The sequence below is a fragment of the Panthera onca genome, chromosome D2 (assembly GCF_046562875.1).
Source record: "Panthera onca isolate mPanOnc1 chromosome D2, mPanOnc1 haplotype 2, whole genome shotgun sequence".
NCBI lineage: Eukaryota > Metazoa > Chordata > Mammalia > Carnivora > Felidae > Panthera > Panthera onca.
In genome coordinates this window covers 64,973,713-64,993,486 of record NC_138349.1, presented here as the reverse complement: position 1 = coordinate 64,993,486, position 19,774 = coordinate 64,973,713, and the positions used below count along the sequence as shown (strand labels likewise).

General features: G+C 38.2%; 1 protein-coding gene across 4 annotated transcripts in view; it reads right to left on the bottom strand.

Annotated features, from left to right (window-relative positions):
• RHOBTB1 (Rho related BTB domain containing 1) overlaps positions 1-19,774 on the bottom strand; it is a 122,638-nt gene that overhangs the window by 67,061 nt on the left and 35,803 nt on the right. The window lies entirely within an intron of this gene.

Here is a 19,774-nt window from a genome sequence, read left to right as displayed (position 1 = left end):
CCTCCTACAAATGGCTGAGTGAGGAAGTGAAATTGGCGTCGGGCGCTCATGGGTTGTCAGTATTCTTGGAAGGCCAGGACAGTGCATTCCTCCTCATGAACTTTCCCCCCTCTTCTAGGCTGGCCGTGACCCCTGAGGACAGGACCAGGGGTAGTTTTCATGCATTCACATAACAAAAACTTATTGAGTGCTCACCCAGTGTCAGGTGCCCTGCGAAGCTCTAAGAGAGTGACAAGGAACACAGCCAGCTTTGTCCTGGCCCTCAAGGAGCTTTCAGTCAGTCTGCTAAAATTAGGGTGCCTTAAACCTCCTTAGTCCTGGCCTATAAAGAACTGGGGGATAAAGGTATTGATGTGTTCAGCTGCCTTAGGAATTTATTCATTTAATAAATCTAGATGGCTGTGTACCAAGGGGGATACAAAGATGGCAACAATGTGCCCTTAGTCCCCAAGGAGTTTTCAGGTACTGTGTTCCTAAGGTGTTGAAAGGCTAGGGAAAAGGGAGCCTTTTAAGGGCAACTGCTTTGTTCAAGCCATCCCCATTGAACTGTCTTTGGAAATGGAGTCATGGGTCCATAATCTTTGATATCCAGAAGAGAGAGAGGGTAGTGAAGAGTCAAACATGGGGATCTACTCTAAGAACTTCAAGACAGAGACCTGAGGAGGTGATCATTTACTTGGCCCAAAACAGACCTCCCTTAGTCTATTTAAAAATGACCCTATTTTGAAAGGTTTAATCAATACAGATTCTTTTCAGGAACACATTTCTTGGGAAAAGTTAATTAACCCTGTTCATTGCTGGCAATCAGTCCTTTTTATTGCAAGCTATTTCTCTTCAAACTGCCCTGGGGACTAAGAAATAGGGTAGAAATTCAAAAGAAACAGGAACCAACATGTATTGCAGCACTCATATGTGGTGGGTGATAGTCTAGGAGGTTTAAAGCAATTTTCTCAATTAATACAAATGATGAGGTGGGTGCTATTATCATCATAACAATTTTATATATGAGAAACTGAGGCATGCAGAAGTAGGTGTTTGTTTTTGTTTGTTTTTGTTTTTTAGATTTTGACAGCTGCATTTGCACCAGCGTTAGCCTGGCCAAGACCTTCTTTTATCATTAACTTGCTTTTTGACATCCTTTCTTTCATTTCCTAAATTATAAATTAAAAAAGAATTAAGCAGCATGCTTAAGCAGAAGCAAGTACTAGGACCAGAAAGATACCTATACAAAGATACCCATACCCACTTGACAGGCTACCTACCATTTGCCATCCACCCTCAGGGGACACAGAGGCTCACTTGGTCTTCCAGAAGATGCTTCTTATAATAGGAGCTAAATAACAAATAGTCATCATGGAACTACCCAGTTTGATGTCTAAATTTGAGGGAAACTGACAGGAAGAACTTTCAGGAAAATAAACTGGTGTAAATGGTAAATCAGATAAGGCAGAGGAAAAGTCACTGTTCCAGGAAGTCCTTTCAAACAAAAGCAGTGATCTGAGGAAGAGATTGCCATAATGGTGCTTTGTAGCCCCCAAATGTTACACAGAAAACCCGATTCTGTAAAAGTGGGAGAAAATGAGCAAAAAATACAGACTATATTATGCCAACAAGAGCGAAAAGGAACACAAAGAATCCCTTGAGTCACTGCTATGAGTGTATCCTCGTTCTTATTACCACAAAATAATTCACATTTAAATACTAAAATTGTTGCATGGTAATAAAATCAATACTATTAGCTTTTAATAAACATTCAAAATTGGTACTTAAGCTTAATTAAACCAACACTGTGTATTTAAACACTTTTGGAATTGCTTGAAAGCGGTGTAAAAACTTTTGACTAGCTTTTATGGTTAAATATTTACCAAAGTCATAGGATTAAAAAAAATTCCCACAAGCAAGAAACAGAACTGTTCATTATCACAAATGAACTTCCTCCTCCTACCTCTTTGTATTTGCATCCCCCCCAACATTAATCTGTCCTTCAACACCAGAGTTTTGCCACTGTGAGACTGTTAAATTAACCGGTAGCATACAGTTGACTTTTTTTTTTTTAATGAAGCATAATGCCCTTGAAGTTCATCCAGGGTGTTGCATGTATCACTAGCTCATTCCTTTTTATTACTAAATAAATTTCTATTGCATGGATGCATCAGAGTTTGTCCATCCATTTACCCACTGAAGGATGTTTGAGTAATTCTCAGTATTTTGCTGTTACCAATAACACTTCTGTAAACATTTGTATATAGACATTTGTATGAACATGCGTTTTTATTTCTTTGGGATGAATGCCAAAGGATACAATTGTTGGGTCATATGCTAGGAAACTGTCAAACAGCGTTCCAGAGTACCATTTTACATTTCCACCACTAATGTTTGAGAGATCTAGTTTCTCCACATTCTCACCAGCCTTTGGTATTATCACAATTTTTTTAATTTCTTTTTTTAAGTTTATTTATTTGAGAGGGAGAGCATATGCACACATGCATAAGCAAAGGGCAGAGAGAGAGAGACAGAGAGAGAGAGAGAGAGAGAGAGAGACAGAGGCAGAGAGAGAATCCCAAGCAGGCTCCATACTGTGGAGCCCTATTGAGGGCTGGAACGTTAACCATGAGATCATGACCTGAGTCGAAGTTGGAAACTTAACCAACTGAACCACCCAGGCTCACTATTTTTTAAAAACTCACTTGTTCAGTAATTTTGTTGGGACAACACATTGTTTTAATTTTCATTTCCCAAATGTCTAATGATTTTGAACACCTTTTCTTGTTCTTTTTTTGCCATCCATATCCCTTTTTGCTGAAATACCTGTTCATGTCTTTCGCTGATTTTATAATCGGAGTATTACTATTTTTAATTACTGAGTTTTGAGAGTTTTTTCAAAAATATATTCTAGGATAATAGAATTTTCAAAGTGCAAATTAAATACTACCGCAAGACAATTCTAATTTCAATACCATCACTATTGTTCAACATTTCTGTTGCCATCAGTTTTATAGAGAACATTCTCAGACAGTTACATGAAGTATTCTAAAGCACTTACATGAAACTTCTCTAGTGAGAGCCCTTTCAGGGTTTTATAAACCAGCATTTCAGCGGTGGGTAACAGCCTCAGAATGGCCAGCGCCAGCGCACGTGGCTGCATCCCAAGAGGCCGAGGCCCCGCCTCCGCGCAGGCGCAAACGCTCCTCCAGCGCCCAGGCCCAGCGAGGCAGCTGCCCCAGCCGTGGGCGCCCTGAGGAGGACCGCCTTGCGCGGTAGGCGTCATCCCCCTTGGACGTGGGGAGGGTGTCGTTGCTATTTGGAGAATAGTATCCTGGGTGGCGAGTTCCAGGTGTTCCAGAGAAATTTCATGGGCAAGTACTACCAAGTGTTGAGCATGTGGAAGGGAATGAACTCACCCATGTTTTTAAGAACAGGTGCGTTTGGTAGAAAGATGCTAAAAAAAACAGCTGTTGGAGCAGATTCCTGGAGTTACACGGCAGCTCACGTAACGGCCAACAACTCCACTGCACTGTGAAAATGCTAGTGGCATAGTTGATCTACTGACCCACATTTTTGGGTTTTCTGGCTTTTAAAGAAACGTTTCTGGACTCCCGAACAGAATAGGGTCTCTGGGCCCTGGCCTCAAACGGTGGTTTAATGGCGACTTGCTTGTACATCTTGCATGCTAGAAGAACCATGACTCTAGCCCCCGCTGCCTGGCAGTGGGGTCGGTCTGGTCAGTGGGGTCCGAAAGGCTGGGTGCGGCTCTGGCTAATGATGACAGGCAGGTAAGATGGACCCTGGTGTGGGTCTCTTCACTAATGCCAAACATTGAAGGCTCAGAAAGGAAATGACCTGAGGCTTCTGGCATCTCTGTTTCTCCTGAAGGATTTTCTGTATTCAGGAATTCTAGTACTTCTTCTGCCAGAGTAGATACTTCTCCAAGGTGTCAGACTACTCCTAGGCCAGATGTTGTCCAGCATTCTGTAGGGAGGGTAGGGGCCCGTCCCTAGCTTTCATGTAGTTGATACATCAGTGAGATGGAGACACCTGAGGTCAGTGAATCCTTTCTGTCCCATATACTACAGGCAGGTTTTGCATGAATCTGTATGTTCATAGCTTTTTCACTTGGATAAAAGTAAAAACCCTTAAGTCCAAGTAGCTAAGCTGTGTGTGTGTGTGTGTGTGTGTGTGTGTGTGTGTGTGTGTGTGTTTGACTACTTGGAAATTTATCTCAGGTGTTACTCAAACCAGTTCTTGAGATCTCTGAAGGTTCTACTTTCTGTTCACTGTTTTGGGGAAATCTTGTCTGTGGGAATCAACAGAAAGAGATGTCCTTTACCTAAAAACTACAAGTGGAAATGAACTCCTAGTCTTGGGTTTGTGGTCCAGTTATCACTGTTCATCCTGATTTAGTCTGTATGAGAAACTTAAAAAAATTTTTTTTAATGTTTATTTTTGAGAGAGAGAGAGAGAGAGACAGAGCACAAGCAGGGGAAGGGGGGAGAAAGAGAGACAGACAGACATGAAGACACAGAATATGAAGCAGGCTCCAGGCTCTGAGCTGTCAGCACAGAGCCCATCACGGGGCTTGAACCCACAAACTACAAGATCATAACCTAAGCCGAAGTGGTAAGTTAACCGACTGAGCCACCCAGGTGCCCCTGAGAAACTTTTTTTTTTAAAGAGCCATTTAAGTATAGATAGATATAGAAAGTATAGGTAGATGGACAGACAGATGAATACATGAATACTTAAAATAATCTAGTGGATCCAATCTTGGAATTTTCATGATACCCTTTTAAAGATAGAAACATTAAATATTAGGTACTTTTTAGTTCTATGAAGGCAAACATGTTTTTCATATTGGAGTTCCTGTTTTACTGGGCACTAATGGATATAGGCTATGTGCTGGAAATTGACACAAAGGTATTCTTTTTTTTATAGCATGTTAAATATATTTGTGCAGGTTTGCATAAAAATCCTTTCTGTATGGGGTGCCTGGGTGGCTCAGTCTGTTGAGTGGCTGACTCTTGATTTCAGCTCAAGTTATGATCCCAGAGTTGTGGGATCAAGGCCTCTGTTTGGCTCAGCATTGAACATGGAGCCTGCTTGAGATTCTCTCTCTCTTCCTCTGCCCCTCTCCCCTGCTTGCACTTCTCTCCCTCTCTCTCTTTAAAATAATAATAATAAAAAATCCTTTATGGATCCGTTCATTAGGTTTTCTGTTGGCTTGGGGTGAGTCTGGCAAAAATGTGATTTTTGCAAGCTCCGCAAATCTAACTACATTTCTTCCTGCCCAAATCTCTCATACCAAGATGGTGTTCTGCTGGTCTAGCTCAGCATGTGTAAGAGGAGGTAAAAAATAGCTTTTGTGGTTATCTGCAGGTCTTTCTTTAGTATGGCATTATTAATTGGAAAATATATGTTATACCTTTAGAGAGAAGGAAAACACAACAATCTAATGCACAATGTGTGTATTTGATTTTTTTTAAGTATGATTTTTAAAGTAAAGGTATGATTCTTTCATAAAACTATGAAAACATGTATCATACCTCTAGTAAGCAGAAAAACACAACAGTCTAATGCACAATGTGTATCTTTGATTTTTTTAAAAGTAAATATGATAAAAAAATCTGCATGTGAAAAAAAATCTGCACATGAAAGGGGTATTTCTTTCAGGAATAAGCTATATTTCTAATATTAAAAATGTGTTAATGCTAGACTTAAGATTTACCTAGTGAAAAGTATATGACAATATTTATGTATCATAACATATTTAAGGCTATCTTGCCTGACCAACTGTTTCATACAAAAAATACCAAACTGTTTCTCTTCACGAAACGAGTGAAAACAACAACAACAACAACAACAACAACCACAAAAACCCATCACCACCAAAACTCCAGAAAACCCAAACACACATAGTGTACTGGAAACAGTAGGAAAATATAATTGTATTTTGGCTATCCCATCAATGAGCCACATAATTCTGTGCTCATCCCTTAGTCCATTGTATCTCAAAGTTCCATATATAAAATGAGGAAAAGAAACATAACTTTATAGAAGTTGTTAAGAGGACTATATGAACAAATGTTTGTGGAAAGTGTAAATATGAAGCTCTGTACACACTGGTAAATGTAAAAATGGACTCATCATGAGGCCACTTAAAAGCACTGTGCAGCACAGAGTATCACTTGATTTGGGAATGCCGAAGATCAATCCTATAGGAACTATCTCATTCCCACAACTCATCTCTGAGTGCTGACTGTAAGTATTAGACATAATAGCTTCCACCAAACTCTCTCCATAAGGTAGAAAGTTTAATATTTGAGATTTGACTTTTTGCTCTGCCAGTGATTTGCAATTGCTGCATTTTCTCCCATCCATAGAAGTGAGCTAAACTACATTCAGAAACTAGAAAAATAAATGGACCACACAGACACACACAGCCCAATTCAGAAGAATAATTCCACCTATGTTCGTATCACATTTTTCTGCTTACCCAGCATCTCTAATATACATGTCACTTAATCTTCATGACAAGCTTGAGAATTATCTCAAATATGAGAGATGGGAATGAAGTTTCCTAGACAGTGACTTGCTCTCCGTTAGTACAGGGGGACCAGAATTCTAACCTGATCGTCTGGCCATGTGGAAGTAACTATTCTGAGGTAATCTAGTGCACAGTAGACTAACTTGTGTGCAGACACCACTACACAACTTACATATGGATACAGGGTTGTAAGAAACACAAGTGGCCTGGAAGCAGATCCACCAGTCAGCCCCTAGGAAGAAAGCTGAGTTGTGGAGGCTTTTCCTTCATTGGCATTTGCCCTCTTTTCATAATGATTCCTTATCTGAAAACACAGAGGAGCTGACTCCTGGCCCTGGAGACAAGAGCAGCTGTCTTTGTGCACACAACTGAGTCTCTCCTTAGTGCTGTAAATATTTATGTTTGCTGTAATATTTCACATGACCTCTAATGTACCACTTGGTCAACTCCCCTTTATAGACAAGTAGTTACCTGCATCACATGTGAGTGAGATAAGCAGTTAGACGTCAAGATCGATACTGAAGGAGCACAATCCCTTAGCCTGTAAACATAAGCTGATGAGTCCTGGGCTCAGGCACAGGTTCTCACTTCCCATCCTCCTGTCAGTCTTAGAAAACACTGAGGTTTTGCTGAAGGGCATGGCAGTGTCCTTGTGTTTCCATTCCTACAGAGCCTTGAACAGCAGGGTGGGCAAGAAGGCCCACATTGAATGGTTTTCAATAATGTTACATGAGAAAGCTTGTACCTTAGTTCTTCTACCTTCTAACTACTCATATATACAGGCCACCTGTGTTACTTGTGAAAAAGCTGCAATTTTAAGGGAAAACTACCCTTCATGGTTTCATTTGTTCCACTGTAATCACGGCCAACATTACATTGGTCATTCGTGAAAAGGCACTATGAGGTTCTGAAAGTGTTTTGCAAAGATTGAAGTGTAAAAATAAAAAAATAAGGTACTAGTATGCACAAATAATAGTAGTAAACACCAAGATCACCACCAGACGTTTTAATCCATAATTATATTAGTATTCAGTAAGCACCTGCTATGTGTTGGGCATGGTGCTAAATGCTTTCACATTGACATTAAATCCTTACAGTGACTTTATGAGAGAGGTACCACTATCATCCCCATTTTATAGATGAAGAAACAGGACCAGAAAGGTCAAATCACTTGCCAGAGGTAAAATACCTATTTAAGTATTATTCATTCTAAAGTTCATTTATTTTATTTTGAGAGAGAGAGAGAGAGAGAGAGAGAGAGAGAGAGAGCGCGAGCGTGCGTGAGCCTGAGAGGGGGAGGGGCAGAGAGAGAGGGAGACAGAGAATCCCAAGCAGGCAACTTGCTGTCAGCACGGGGCCCAACATGAGGTTTGATCTCAAGAACCATGAGATCATGAGATAAGCTGAAATCAAGAGTAAGCCATTTAACCAACGGAATCACCTAGGTGCCCTAAGTATTATTCATTTTAAAATAGGAACTCCTGATAAAGATTCTACTTCCATATAATTAGCACTTCATATTTATGATTCCTTATTTATTCAAAGTGATGCTGTATATATGACAGTGTATGGCATTGCATTGTGTCATTGGACACTAATGGGCCACAGCGTCTCTTAAACTCTAATATCAAACTCAGGTAAACTACCTTAATACTTTGTATTTTAGAAACCTCTGGTAGGTTAAAGGTTAAGTAGAGTTGAAGGGTGCTCATTTTTATGGGACGACAATTTCAGGATTCCCAGGGTCCTTGACAAGATGGCCAATACCTGTGGGTCAGGTGTGGATGAGTGATATGGCCTCACCACCACCATGTCACAGAAAGCACATAATTCATGGAAAAATATACGATGCAATCCCCAGTCCATTTCTTGATATTTCTTGAAATTAAAATATTGCTCTACTTCCTAATGGAACAAGTGGCATACTATAATGGTTTCACCTTGTGCCAGCAATGTCAAGTTGATGAGATAAGAGGGGAAGGTTATGCAGGAAAAACCCAGCTCATTTTAACAGATGATGTGATTATGAAGTCTGATTTAAATATATGGGTAATACAGATAAGGCAGGGACTTAGGCTCCTAGTGAGCTTATCATTCTCAATTACCAAGTGAAGGGTATTTCTTGATTTTTAAATATCCACATCTATCTAGTGAGGGAATAAGCTGTATACGTAAGAACTCATTAGTTTGAAAGCGATGCTTCTTTCTTCCTCATTCTTGGCCAACCTGAAATCCCTGTTGAAGACGTGGCATCCCTTACTCCTTTCTCTGAGTCACACAGCACCTGAAGGGACAGTGGTATTTGTATGATGGGTACTAAATGCAAAACCCACAGGAAACAAAGCAGTACCTGAGTGTCTTCTTAGCAGTTTGCAATAGTCCAATCCAAACGATACCTCTTTTTAATAGTAAAGGTGATGTATCATCTGTGAATGGAAGTGGTTCTTCTGATTTCTATAGAACAAAAACTGTGCTCTTATAAGCACTACTGCTTGTACCGTGAGATTATTGCTGGGCTTGATGTTTTTTCTCAATAACACACTTGAGGTGACTAATGGATGAAAATAAGCATATACGTCCTGCACAATAGTTTATAAATAGAAACACTAGGCACACAAAAGACATACTGGTATTCTTTTTAAATTTGCACTCTTGCATACTATACAATAATGGGGGACTGAGACACTGGGAGATACTGAACCACCTTCTGACTGATGAAGGAAACATTAGCTTATATACAGTATAATTAAAGCTTTAAATTTATTTTAATTGTCTTCTGTTTTATTGTGATTTTATTAAGCTTCATTACTAAAATGTAGCTAACTTAATTAGCAACTATATTTTGGTAAACTTAGCAACTATAATTTAGAACACTTGATTAACTAGTTCATCACCTTTTTTAAGCCCTACCAAATATGTGCACAATGATAAAGATAGCCTTGTTGGCTTGCAAGTTAGATAACAAGAACTTGAGATTGACAGTTATCAACTCCTTGTGGGAGAATTTCCTTGAGCAAGTCAAGTCACTTCTCTCAGGGCTCAGTTTCCTCATCTATAAAATCAAGCGCTCACACTGGAGCATAAGAATTTATTTCAGTCTTGCGTTCCAGAGTGACTTCACTACTTGTGTTGGAATTATTATAAAAAGGCCAAATATAGTTGTTTCAAAAGTGTGTCATACTTTTGTTATTATGAAAGATTCAAGAAACATTCAGCAAGCATTGAATGAGTTCCTTGCATGTACTTATTACTAAATTAAGCTGAGTTCCTTTAATTACTCACTGATAGTCCTCATTTGGGTTGGGATTAAAATACAGGACACCCAATTACATTTCAGTGTCTCATGCAATATTTGGGACATACTTATATTAAAAAATTATTGATTGTCTGAAATTCAAATGTAACTGGGTATCCCGTTCTTATTTTAATTAATTAATTTGCTATATCTGGCAATGTAATGGGTTGGAAAGGATAAGGAACAGGGAGAAAAATTGGATGGAAGGAAAGCAGACAAAAATATTTTTGGAATTATCAAATAGTGAATTTAATAGTAAATAGGAGATACATTAATCAGGTAGCTTTTCCCAATTCTCTTGGAGCAGTCCTGAGTGAAACTCTATTAATAAAGGGGAATAGACTTTGTTTATAAATGGTCAAGTAAGTTTGGGAAATACTTTGCATTTTGTCCTCTTCTTAAAGTTATATTTCTTATTGCAAGACTTCTCAGGATGTTTATATGTGACAGTAAATTATGCAATGATAAGAGGAAAATAGCCTTATGCTGAATAGCCCATATTTATTTGATGAGGAACCCTTCTTTTGATATTAGAATACCTATCAACAATCCAGTGTTCCACTGAATAATGCACTTCCTGAACATCAAAGTAAATAATAGAAAAACAGTGTACTGGTGGGGCATTCATTTCAAAGAACTTGATGTGGAGGCTTCCTTCTGATTGGGCAGACATGTGGGTCACTGTGGTCAATTATTCAAGGAATAGCTGTCCTGGGTTACCCCAAACCATAGATAATCGCCAGCTATCATTACATAGCACAAATACATTCATTTAAATTGCCAGTCCAGTATACACCAGCAGTGCTGATTATAAAGCAGTATAACTATTTAGGGTAATATAGAAGCACTGACACAGTATTAGAAAGCATTTTCTTAGTCTACATTTGTGGTCTATAACTTGTAGTCAGTGATAGATACTCAGGAGAGTCCAGTTTTTGATTGCATAAGAGATAGGAACCCACATGTGCACCAGGTTTGTTTGTTGTTTGGAAAAGAATTTTGCTGTTTTAACAATTAAGGTATGCTATTGTGGCTGATGACGTATCTTTCATTTAAACATGTTATTAAATTAATAAAAATTTTTAGACATTAGTTTTCTCGACGGATACATCAAATTACTCTCATGTGGGATTCTACAAAAGTTTTAGTTGGGACTCATTTGTTTATAGGCTGACAGTGCTCTTCTGAATGACTTCAGCTGTTCCCAAACAGTTTGGTGCTGTGCTGTACCCACCACTAAGTGTTAGGAGTCAGCTCAGATTCCCTCCTCCTCCTGTCTTCCAAACCAACCTGAATCAAATGCTATATGGTACTGAGAATGATGCAGGTCCAAGTGAGTAAGTAATAGAAGGGAAGACAAAACACCACAAAGTTTTTGGATAATCACAAATTTAGTAATCCAGTTCTGAGTAACTGAAAGATTTTCTTAATAATTTGTCCAATGATAATAACACAACAATATTTATTGATTGCTTACTCCATGGCTACACACTGTTTAGTGGTTTGCATGTTTTATCTCATGTAATCCTCAAGGCAACCCTGTGAGGTACTTTTATCCTCTTGTTCAGGTGGGAAAGCTGAGGTATAGGGAGGTCAGTCACTTGTGCAAGGTCACACCCCTAGAAAGACGACTTCAAGGATTAACATCCTAAGTCTAAATTCAATCCCAAATTCATACCTGTTATATAGTACTGCTGCAAAGTGGAAGGACTTACTGTGAGCAGATACCACTTGTGAGTGTATTTTCTGTGCTTTGCCAGAATAGACACAGATTTCACTGTTAATCGGATTAAAAAGTCAGTAATTGGATCCTCAAAACATGTGGTTAAAAGAGTCAGTGCAGGGAACAAAAAGGCTAATACCAAATTAAAGGAGGTGGAAAAGTCAAGCACCTCTAAGGAAGAAATCACAGGGAACTTGACTTGCTTCCATTTTTATATGTATAAAATCGAAGCTTGAACACATTTAGTTTCAAGCACAGTGTATTAAAAGAATGCTAATGCAATACTAAGTTTTCTGAAAAATGCTAAACTCTCATTTCTTTTAAAAACCAAAATTTCTGTCGCACTTGGGTGGCTCAGTTGGTTAAGCATGTGACTCTTGATTTCGGCTCAGGTCATGATCTCACAGTTCATGACATGGAGCTCTGCATGGGGTTCTGCCCTGAGAGCACAGAGCCTGATTGGGATCCTCTGTCTGCCCCTCCACCGCTGCTCTCACTTATTTGCTCTCTTTCTCAAAAATTAATTAATAAACTTTAGCCAAAAAAAACCCCTCCAAAAAATTCCAAAATTTCTGAGCTGGCCATCTTGCAGAAGAAACTCAACAGGTTTTAGTTTTAAAGGGTTTGGGACCTTGATATTACACAGGTCAGAGGAGCTACATTACTTTTGATGAGTAAGCATAACTGGATCTTTAAAAACTTGGAATTAAAATATTGTTTACATATGAATTTCTAAAATATTTTTATTTGAGAAAATCTCACAAAATATCAACTATCAACCATATTTTCAACAGAGAGGACCATATTTTCAACAGAGAGGACAATGTGCAATGGCACATTCTGCCTGTGGGTGGTGAGGGTGTCAGAATCTTCCAAGAAGTGTCCCAGAAGGAACATCATTAATGTTAGGCCTTGAAGGATGACAGGCATTCTCATAGGAAGAGAGAGGTGTGGAGGAGAGTCTGTGCAGAAGGAAGAACATTAGCAAAGTTCTGACAGTAGGAAACAGTATGATAGTTTTCAGTAATTAAAAGTAATCTGTGTGGCCATGTTGCAAGGTGAAGTATAAAGATTACCCAGCTATCCAAACAAACAGAACCCTTGGATGTCATTCTAATGAATTTGGTTAAGGACACAGTGAAACTATATGAGTGACTTTTAAAATTGTACTTAAATGAGGTGTAGTTTGCATACAGTGGAATGTCTATAACTTATGTTCATTATCTGTAAATACCTATGTGACCACCACCTGGATCAAGATGAAGCCATCATTAATACTCATGACAAAACTTGACATCATGAGCATATACCCACAAATCCTGAACATATTATCAAATAAAAAAATATTAGCAAATCTAGCAATTTAACAAAGGACAACACATCAAGACCAAGTGAACAGGAATGCAAGGTTGGTTTAACATTCAAAAACCAATAAAGTAAATCACTATATTAGTAGAATAGAAAACTATATGATCATCTCAATAGATACAGATACAGTAATTGATAAAATGCAAAACCCATTCATGATAAAAACCTATTATCTGAGTATTTAAAGCAAGGGAAAGGCATGGCCAGATCAGTGCTGCTTAGGGTAGAAGACCTTTTCTGAAGCAGTCATAGATTTTGGCCTTGGAATAGGGAGCTAAGGATGACATTCTCTAGGAGAAGCTTCCAGAGATATGGGAGAAAGCAAAATCCACAGATCTCTAACTTTACCACTTGAGAAACTGTGCCAAGTGCTGACTGCCAAGTGAGCAATAGATTTACTCCAGACCTCTTTAAGAGCAATGCAGACAAGCATAGGACTCAGACAGAGTCCATTAAAAATGTGATTGCACTACACATCACAGGCAGCAGTGCTAATGGATATTGTTTACATGTCTCTGAGCCTGGCTGCTGTATACTGAAACAGAAATAAGACAGAATAAAAAGCTGAAGAGCTCAGGCCTATAGTGATGGCTCAAGGCAATAAAGGTAACTGGTGGAAACCTGAGTCCCAGTTTTGTCTCCATTCTCCAGCTATGTGTCCTGTAGAAAGACAGGTTACTCCTCTGGGTCCATTTCTGTGTCTGTGAAGTAAACAGATTAGCCTAGGTGGGCCATAAAATAAGTCAGATCTAGGTTTCAGTCCTGGCTCTATAGCATCTATGTGACCTGTGCCTCAGTTTCTACATCTGTATAATGAAAAGAAACCTCAAAGTGTTTCTCTATAGATTAAATAAGCTCATATAAGTGGAGCTGTTAACACATTCACTGAACATGAGCTCTCAATAAAAGTAGATGTTATTAATGTTTTTAAGAATTAGCTTTTAGGCTTTAAAATGCCACAATGATAAACAGTAGACTGGAAATACTAATTTGTTCTGACATGGAGATTGGTAGGTGTTGTGGAAAGCTTTGAAATTCTGCATAGCCTGCCTATCATCACAGGTGGTACTGTAAGAAGCTAGATAATTTTAGCAGGAAGGAAAACAGAGGGTAGATATTCTTTCATGATTTAATCTTGGTAATGTACCTATGCTTTCATTACCATGTGCAAAAAACTATGATGGTATTTCTTATATTTTGATAAGTACTAAGTGAAAAATCTAATTAAATGATGTGTCCATAGAATTTCTATAGAATATAATTAATGTGACAACCAGACCCCCCTATTGATTATGGTGGTGAATTTAATCAAATAGTATGTGTATTTAAGTAATTCAACAGAATTTGCTGTCCACAGACACACATGTGGTTTTTGCCAGTTGTTAATAAGCTGTTCACAGGAACAAAGTACTCCCTTTGAGAACTAGAAATTTAATCACCTGCATTTGCAACTTCACATACTGAATCAAATAAATTAGACTGCTTTTTCTGAGAGTCATTTTCATAGTATCCATCTGAGAGTTTGAACTACTTGGTTGGACCATGTATTCAAACTGAAAATACTCATAAGCAAAATGTAAATGATACTACTTTTGGATCATGCCCCTACTGTGCACTTTGGAGTCTTTCTTACTTGTGGGCAGTTATAGCCCACGTTGTGAAGGGCTTGTGGTGACTACAGTTGGAATGCACCTTCTGTGGTCTCATCAGCTGTACTGGCAGCTTGGCTACTCCCACAGGCCTGTACCCTTAGGCGCCATTGGCTACTACTCCGTTTTTTATCACCTCTAATACCCATGAACTGGCCATTTCAGGAAGACGCCCTGTCACCATGGTGTCAACAGGGCCGACAGCAGGATTGTGAAGTTTTTTTCAAACTTCTTTCTGTAGCCCTTCCTCATTTTTCTACTGACTTGGGGTTGGGTTTGTGGGTAGGGGAGTCATGACTCTGTCCTGTACTCAGAGAGTCAAGTGAGCTTTACTCAGACCCTCTTTTCCTTATAAGCCTTCAATCAACCAGAGAACAAGGAGGGGTGGCTGCCATTCTCAGAGGGCCCTGGGATTTCCTGTATTACTTCAGTTGTCCTCTGTTGATGCTCAAGGGACACTGTGCCATTCTACGCAAGTTATACTCAAAACAGCCCACACCAACATCATCCGGGCCATGTAGGAAACCTTGTATTCAATGAAAACACACAACAGTGAGGCAGAAAGAAGTCTGCATAGAACTGCCTGACAGAGTGTTAAAGTAGAACACAGGAGAGGGAAAGCCCAGTCTAGAATAGGTGGCATTGGAAAGAAAAGTGCTTTACTGGCAGCCATGTGGCTTTGGAGCCGGACACCCCCGGGTTGGAACCCCGACTCCACCGCTCTCTAGCTGTGTCATTCTGGATGCATTATTTAGCCTTGTTGGGGCTCTGCTTCCTCTCCCTAAAAAGGAGACCTGTGTGTTGCCTACACATAATAAAAGCACCGCTGTGCATATGTTACATGTACATCTAAGTAGGCTGCCTGGTGTAAGAAAATGAACACAACCATGTGGTAAATACAGCCTCACTAGAATGTCACGTAGATCTAGACTTGAGTGAAGAGACCTTGCCTGGAAAGAGCTCAGCTATTTTCTAGCTATGTGACCTTGGGAAACTCCCCCAAGCTTTCTAATTCTTAGAAATGTCTGGAATGGACTTAACTACACCCACCTAGGATCAGCATGAGTTCAAGTGCATTACTCTGTGTGCAAGTGCTTTTACAAACTGTAAATTCTAAGCAAGATAGGTTATTCTGTGGATATGTTATTGCAGTGCCATTAAATGTAGTGATCATTTATAATGTTTTTAAGGGAACTGGCCATTTTTCTGCACCCGACATCCAGTGGTAGGACTACTGTGAGTAGAAAGTTTCAAAATGAGCCACATGGTAGAAAATGTCTGCTGATTATATGCAGTTAGTGGTCTAATTCTTGTTGGAACTAACATGAAAATCATCTGGTTTTCCCTGGCTTCCAATAGAAACAGGAGATACTTTCCTGCAACAGATAATATGTCAGAATATACCCAATGGTTATATGTTCTTTTTAAACATGAGCACACAGAAAGAGCAGAGGAGAGAGGAATGATTAATGTTTAATAGTAGCCATTTTATAGACTCATTTCAAATTGCAAATGCAAAATAAAGTTAGGAGTCCAAATTAGCTCTTATACTCTTTCTACAAACAATTTTTTTTTTTTACTTTTAGGGGAAATTTCCACACCCTCAGAAAGAAGCAAGTAATGTAGTGTTTTTTTCTCCTCATAAAATGTCTAGTGTAAATGTCTAGATCCTTATAATTTTCTGTTTTTTTCTAAAGAAGTTTTCCACTTGACAAGTACTTAGAAGCTTATCTGTCCTTCGATAAGGTCTTAAGATGATTTACTATACCTCTGGAAATAACAGTTGGCTTAGTCAGTTCTGGGCAAATAGAAATAGTTTTAAATATGCTGTGGTTCCTGGTCCAGTGGTAACAATTTTGTTCCCTGGGTTAGTCCTGGCTTTGTCAGCCTAACCTGTCCACTGACAGTACTATGATCCTGCTACTTTAAATCTTGAAAGTAACTTCACTTAAATTATCCACCAGTTTCAATGTACTTAAACAAATACGTCATTCCTTAGAGTTAGAACATCATAAATGATCACCAGACATATTGTTAGGACTGAAAGTCCATTTTCTAGCATCTCAATAAAGCCTTGATTGTAATGCAGACTGAAGGCCACAGGTACAGAAATGGTAGATTTCTCCCAGGAAGTATTGCAAATATGTATAATTCCCAGCCACAGTGATCTGCATAAACAAGCAGCCACATAAACAGACCACAACATTTGGTTTGACTAAAAGTTATGGCAAGAATGTTCTCAGAGCCACTCACTGCTGTATCAGTAGACAATTTTCATTATCCTCTGCTCTATACAGAAAACCCAAATGGCTTAGCAAATATTGACTGAATTATAATTCTGACATCATTAATCTTTTTCTTCACATACTTGAAGTGCATGTTGCTCCCAATTTCACAAGATGAAAGTGAATAAAAAGTTTGATCAGCAAATAATCTGAATACAATAAAAGAGATCCCAGAAGATAAATTTACAGGTATTATAAGACGCTTTTAGGGCAACCTTGCAAAAGTCTCTTTTGAAAGTTGCACCCTTTGCATAAAAATGTCTCTGAGCAGAATAAAATATTTAAACAGCAACATTAACTAAAAAAGAAAACCTCAGCATTAGTAAAGTGCTCGCTCAGGCTCTCCCTTCCTATTTAGGAAGCTTCCTGTGGTTCGTCATCACCTTTTAAATATAAAGTTATGTGTTCTGTTGGAACAGGACAAGGATTTCTTCAGACCTGTGGGCCTCCAAGAGAAAGCCAGAATGTTTGTAAAAGGCACAACAATTTTTGATGTTACATTGCTACCATAGTTCGTAATTATTTGGGTACATTACTGTGTCATCCTTCCCTGTATCACGTAATTTAGTGTCACTTTCTTAATTATAAGGTTCCTGAAGTAGTTTCTCTGTTCCACACATTACTAAATGCAACACCTGATATATGGTTCCTACACATTAGGTAGTTCTTGAGTGAATAAATGAATGAATAGGTATTCGGTAATACTATGGTTTATTTCAAACCAACTAAAGGAAAAAATTGATTTCTTTGCTTTGACACATCTTATAATTTTTTTCCCAACCATCTCAAGCCATTGTCTACTCCAAAATGCATGAAAGGTGCATGATAGGACAGTTAGGATGTGGATGTGTGTTAAGTGATATATACACTTTCTTTTCTTTCAATCTCTGTAAAAACATACTTCATGCAACATTCTTGTCTAATATTTAATGGTTTTGCTAGTTAGGTACTCAGAAATAAACACTCAGAAATATCATTGTCAACTTGCTTACAAAAGACAGGTGTGTGAGAAATGGCAAAGGGACTGGAGTAGAGGCTGGCGCCAGAGGGGATACAGGACTGACCAAAAAAAAAAAAAAAAAAAAAAAAATCTTTTCCTGTGTTTTGGGCCACCGCTGCCCTCTAGGGGACATATGGAAAATAAGCAAATTCTCTTAAACTGCCAGAAATCCGAGAAGACCTTGGAGAATCATCTCATCTATCCAACTTTTATTGAGGAGGACATAATTAAAAACTAAAATTACTTCAAGGCTAGCTGTATAATCCCAAAAATATTTTTACATTTGCATGCTTTTTTAGGATTGCCTGAATTAGAGTTACTTTCAACACGTAAAAAATTCTCTCTTTTGTCTATCTTAATTTTCTTGCAGCATTTTAAACATGTTATTTCTTGTCCTGTTAAGGAACAGCTGTTTACTATGACTAACGTGTTAGTCACTGTTTGTACTTGCAGCAGAAACCAGAAACCCCAGCCCTTTCAGTCTTTCTTTGTAAAGTTAGTTCATACAGGGAAAATGTGCAAACATTTCCAACGTTGTGTAATTGTAACTCATTTCTGGACAAAGAAGCCTCACTAATTCAAAGTGAAGAGCAAATATGAACTTGTGATTTTCACATGGCAGATCCAATTTGAAATACCTTCTGATCAAACTTATTTATATAAAACTTGAAAAATTGGGGGTAATGTCTATTGTAATCCTATTTTACAGGCAGAAATTAATCTGCTTTCATTTCTAGAATCTTGAAGCATAATTTATATGATTAATACAAAATGAAGTGTCTGGAAGTAAATATTTGGCTTTAAGGGAGAATTTCATCATTTTAGGGCAATATTGCAGAATTACTTACAAAACATCTATTTGTTCATATATTTAACATTTGTTGAGTATTCCATCACTCATAACATACTATATTAAGGATTCTAAGTGTACAAAGAAATTTACCATTCAGAAGAGAGCATAATTAGTATTACAGTATCACATTGTGCCCTGTATTTAATTGTATTCAACAAGTATTATTGAATGCTTACCTTTTATGTATATTATCTACTAGATTTCAAGTATCTCAAGAATAGGGAATTTTGCTCTTCTTTGGATTATAGTATGTTGGATGATTTAATTTCTTAAGTTTCATAGTAGTGCTTTAAGCCTGTGTTGTTATTCTCAGTTTATAGATGAAATAAACTATTCAGTAATTCTTAAGCTAGCACGTAGTGGAAATTAAACCCAAGTGTGTCTGTATCCTTGACATTATGATTCCTTCCTGCTTATGTGCCTGGTGTAGCACCTGGCACCTAGTAGGTGTTCAGTAACTATTTGTAAAATAATTGTGTGCTTTTCCTTAGTAGTGTGCAGTTGACAACACAGGTTTGACCTGTGTGGGTGTACTTAAACATGGATTTTTTTTGATAAATGTAGGACAATGCTGTAAATGTATTTTCTATATGATTTTATTAATATTCTCTGTAGCTTACTGTATTGTGAGAGGACGGTATATAATACATATAATATACAAAATATGTGTTAATTGACTATGTTATTGGTAAGGCTTCTGGTCAGTAGCAGGCTATAAGTTGTTAAGCTTTTGGGGAGTCCAAAGTTACTCATGGAATTTTGACTGTGTGTTGGGGGGTGGTTAGTGCCCCTAACTCCTATGTTGTGCAAGGGTCAACTGTATTCTTTGCCTTTATTTTGGTATTTCAAGTGCTTCAAACAATTTTGGCACATAATGGGTCTTCAATAATTAATCATTGGATGGATGAGTGAATGAAGATTTCTTGGAAGTCTTTTGTGAGTATTTTCCCACTACCTAATTCTTATGGTATAGCCATAATGGGAGAATAGTCTTAAGACTGAATGAGACAAGTATTTCGTGAGATACCGTATCAATGGTAGTCTCTAGCCAGCTATGCTG